Raw genomic sequence first — 5,261 nt, forward strand, 5'->3', positions numbered from 1 at the left:
GGTCGGGCTTCATTTGGAAAATGAAACTGAGACGGATTAAGCTATTAATGTAAACTCAGCTGTTTTGTGGCTGAGTCAGGTTTTGAACCCAGGCCAGATGGTCTTGCTTCCCAGGATCGATGCTGCCTGGCCAAGACAGGCTTGGGACAGGGTGCACACACTATGTGCTGGAGATGGACATACATCCCCGAAGAAACAAGGCCCCGCTCGCAAACTAGTTGGAGACAGGGAGCAAGCAGACAAATAGGACAGAGAACGTATAGGATAGAGAATAAACCAGGGGATGGTCGGGAAGAGTCCCCTAAGGTGGTCGCATTTCAACAGAAACCTAAATGTTGCAAAGGAGGTAGCGGGAACAGCATGTGCAAAGGCCCTGCGTAGATATTTCCAAATAAGCGATAAACCTGACAAGCACCGCCTTTCTCATGAAGCCCTTATATGTAGGGAAGCTGAGGCTGGGAAAGACAAGGAACTGACTCAAGGTCACAGTGCTAAACCCCAGCAGAGGAGGATCAGTACTTTCAGTACAGAGGACCAAGGAAGCTGGATGCCCTCACCTAGAACTGACAGCAGTGATAACTAAGCATCTCTCCATCCACTTGAGGCTGCCTTGTCTTCCACTGGATGACCTTGGCTGCCTCGTTTTCACCCCATAGGCCAGATGGGAACACCCTCCAGCTAACATCTTCAGTAGCTCCCCATTGCTTCAGGACAAAGTAGATACACAAATTGAGTAACCATAGAACCATTATCCAATGAGGGTGTGCATCACACTGTGGGGAGCCTATTATAATCTCCAGGACAAAGGGTGGAAACCAAGTCTCCCCAAGGCAAACTAGGATGATGGCTGCCTTACTCCAAGACCCTGCGCCCATGGCTGGGCTTTCCTTTAGGTCCTGATTCAAAGTGTGTGCCTCACCCTAGTCTTTGCTCGGTTGACATGCTGCACCTCTCCAGTGCAGACACTGGCTCTTTTCAAAGCTCTGGAACATAACTTTCCTTTTCAGGGCCGTTGCCTGCTGTATTGTTCTCACGCATCAATTCTCAGATCTAGCATCCATCACCTCCTCAGGAAAGTCTTCCATGATTTCTCCAAGCAGGTCATCTGAAACTGTAATTGACTCAAAGTGCTAGGTGTTCCAATTGTTTCTGAGGTGATGCAACTTGACTTTATTTTGTGTGTCATGAGATACAAATTTGACTTGTGGAGCACAGAAAATACTTCTCTGGACTTTGGGTCACTAAAGCATCAGCAGCAAGTGGAAACGTTTGGGCTCCTTTTTTTTTATTCATTTATATTTTTCTTTTTGTGTTTGGGCTGTTGAGGTAGATTCACTTCAAGTAAAATCTTCTAGGTTCGAATCTTTATACTACTCACTTTTCTGTCTGGCATGCTCCCCCTCCCCCCTCCCCCCTCCCCCCTCCCCCCTCCCCCCTCCCCATTTTTATTGGTGGTTACTGGGGTTTGAACTCAGGGCTTTGCACTTGCTGGCAGGCGCTCTACCACTTGAGCCAAGCTCCAGTCCTAGTTTCCCCTTTCTGAAGAGGGAAGATAGTATGGCCCCATAAGACTGCCCTGGAGGCAAACACTTTAACAACACTCCATGGCATAGGGAGGAAAGGCCTCCGGAAGAGATGACTTTTACAAGGTCATTACATCCTGCTTTTTGCAGCTCACAACTCGATGCGGCCACTCCTAGGAATATTCCCATTTTATTTTATTTTCATAAACAAATCAATTGTACAAAGTGGTTTATTGTGATATTTCCCTACATGTATATAATGTACTTCAAAGATGACAAAAGAGACTCAGAGTGAGGGCTAAAACACCAGCCTTTTTTCCCCATGCTTATAAAATCTTTGCTTCCATAGATTCTTTGGTTCTCACTGGAAATACCTTGCAGGCAAATCTGGGAATGCGAATTTCCGTGCGGAGCGCAACACAAGAGGAGGAGGTTAAGCGAGGCGGAAGTATGCTGGGCATTGTAGTCCAGCTGTGTCGCGGGGCCTGCTGGGAGTTGTAGTGCTCCCGCGCTCACGCTCCCCTGAAGAGACTCCGCCCCCTCCCCAGATGTCATAGCCAGTCCCCAGCGCCGTCTTCCTCCCGGTCTCAGCCTCATCCAGCTCTGCGCTAGAGCAGGTCAATTCGGCTGATGGGATAAGAGAATCCTAAGATTAAAATGGTTAAAAGAACGAGAGAATTTAGAAGAAGGTCTGGCAGTGAGAAGGTGCTATAGTTATTAGTTGACATTGCTATTTAATCCTCTGACCTTTGCAAAGTGGCTATTACCATCTCAGATAAGGAATCTGAAGCTCGGAGGAGACAGATGGCCTTTCCAGGGTCACGCCACGAGGAAGGACAAAATCAGGTTTGGAATCCACTTCTTTCAAGTTTTGGGCACCTGCTGGTCCCCCTGCGGTGAGGGAGGTGGAGCCTCGGAGGTTTCAGGCGGAATGTAGCCAGGCTGCCTCCAGGAGACTGGACGTGGATCCGAATTGGGCAGCTATTGGAAGTGGGGTCCAGAGAAGAGGTGTGTTAGATACTGTTGAATGCCAGGTAGTCACCTATCCCCACATGGGGAAATCATTTCCCTCCCTGTTAAAAGCTGGGAAAGAAAGCCTTTTTTTTTTGGTCTTGTTTCCTTTGTACAAATGAAGTGATGGTTGGAACTGTGTAACCACAATGAGACCATGAGGCACAAAGCCTGAGGCCCACAGGTTATACTCCAAGATGCAAACACAGAAAGATAGCAATAGGGTCCTGGGAGATGTGGTTGTACAGCAGAAGAAATTCTGGGACCATTTAGCTACAAACTTTTTTTTTTTTTTAATGAGACAGGGTCTCATTATATAGTCCAGGCTGACCTCGAACTTTCATCAATCCTCCTGCTTTAGCCTCCCTAGCTTTGGGATTATAGGTGTGCACCACCAAGCCCAGATTCTACACACTTAAGACATGACATGGGGAGTGTCTCTCAAAGGTAGGTTTCTGTTATCTCAAGCCAAAAAAGCATGGCTGACAGACCCGGGACTGTCAGTCCGGTGATGTATAGACTTGACTCTTCCCCCGCATTCAGCATTCATCCAAAAACTGTTCTGGGACTGGGGATGGAGCTCAGTGACAGAGTGCTTCCCTGGTGAAAAGAAAAGACCTCTGTTCTAACAAGGTGGAAACACTCCTGAGGGCTGTTTAGGAATCTCTGGATATGAAAGATATAAGTCATTTGAAAAGTTACATTCAAAATGTCAAAACACAAAATTATTCATTGACAATACTTTCACGCTGATGATCTCAGTTTATAGTTAAGGGGAAAAGCCAACCTCAGTAGCCTCCACAGTACAAAGTACAGAAAGCCCAGCTGATGGCTATTTCAACAAGGGCCGTGGACACCCAGAACAAATCCACGGCAGGGAAAAGGGGTCTGTGGCTAATGGCCTGTGTGACACATTTGCTTCTAGCATTTTATGGCACATATGTGGAGTCACATCCCCCCCAACATGTGTCTGAGCATAAAATTGAGACATTTTAATGTGTGCTGCTATTTTTTTTTTTTTAATGAAGCCGGTACCGGTGGCTCACACCTGTAATCCTAAACTGTTCAGGAGGCAGAATCAGGAGGATCAAGGTTCAAAATCACCCTGGCCAAATAGTTCTTGAGACCCTATCTTGAAAAAATCCACCACATAAAAGGGCTGATGGAGTGGCTCAAGTGGTAGAGGGCCTGCCTAGCAAGTGTGACGCCCTGAGTTCAAATCCTAGTGCTGCCAAAATAAGTAAGATGATAGCAGAGTTTATTAGGAAAAGATTATAATTTCTTTTATTGGTGGGACTGAGCTTTGAACTTGGGCTTTTGCTCCTGTTAAGCAGGCTCTCTTACCTTCAGTCCTTTGCTCTGGTTATTTTGGAGATGGGCTCTCACGAACTATTTGCTGGGGTCAGCCTCAAACTACATCCTCAGCCTCAAACTAAATCCTTCTAAGTAGCTGAGATTACAGACGTGAGCCACCGGTGTCTGGCTATGTGCTTTTATTGCTAAAATGTACAGCCCAGGAGGGACTCATAGCAGATTTCATTCACTTCTTTATGGATGGGCATCCGTATATGTTTTTATTTTTTATTTCAGGGATGGAACTCCAGCTACCACTGAGCTACACTGCAGCCTTTCTTCCTGTACAACTTATTTCTGCATTGTCTGGGTTTTGTATCATCTTACTTTTGGACGTGTGGCTCAAGCACTGCTTTGCAAGCATGAAGCCCTGAGTTCAAAACCAAAGATGGAGGAGGAGGGGGAGGAAACCGAAAAGATAGATAACCATAGCACAGGTTAAGTAGCTTGCCCAAAGTCACAAGCTTATAAGTAGTACATTTGGGATTTAACCCCCAGCTCTTAACTTGTGTTAATTAGCTCCTTGTCACTGTGACAGAGTGCCTGACAAGAGCATGGTGGCCAGGAGGGAGTGGGAGAGAGAGAAAGAATAAATGAGAATATGCCCGTGCTCCTGGGGTTTTCTCCATTTCCCCTTTTATTCCATGTGGGCCCCCATCCTATGGGAAGGTGCTGGCCACATCCAGGCGGGTCCTCCCCCCTTAGTTAATCCTTTGGACTCATCCTCAGACACAGCCAGAGCTGAGCTCTGCTCATCTCCTGGGCTCTTCAATCCAGTCAAGGTAACAATCAAGATTTGTCAGCACAGCACCACTGCCCTGGCATCCAGAAAATTAGAGAACTTCCTAAGCTATTTATTTATGTATTTATTGCAGTGCTGGGGCTTGAACTCAGGGCCTACTCCTTGAGCCACTCCACCAATCGTTTTTTGTGATGGACTTTTTTGAAATAGGGTCTCAGAAACAATTTGCCTGGGCTGGCTTTGAACCGTGATCCTCCTGATCTCTGCCTCCTGAGTAGCTAGGATTAAGGTGTGAGCCACTGGCATTTGGGTTGCTTTCTTCCTTCCTTCCTTTCTTTCTTTTTGTTTCTTCTTTCTCGCTTTCTTTTCTTCCTTCCTTCCTTCCCTCCTTCCCTCCATCTCTCTCTCCCTCTCTCTCTCTGTCTTTCTTTCATTGGGTCTCTGTATGCTGCCTGGGTTAATCTTGAACTTGTGGGTTCAAATTACCCTTCAACTACAGCCTAGAGTGGCTGGGCCTACAGTGCACCCCCACACCTGGCTGTGACATGGATCTCTGCCTCCTGAGTAGCTAGGATTAAGGTGTGAGCCACTGGCATTTGGGTTGCTTTCTTCCTTCCTTCCTTTCTTTCTTT

The sequence above is a fragment of the Castor canadensis genome, chromosome 5 (genome assembly GCF_047511655.1).
Source record: "Castor canadensis chromosome 5, mCasCan1.hap1v2, whole genome shotgun sequence".
NCBI classification, from domain to species: domain Eukaryota; kingdom Metazoa; phylum Chordata; class Mammalia; order Rodentia; family Castoridae; genus Castor; species Castor canadensis.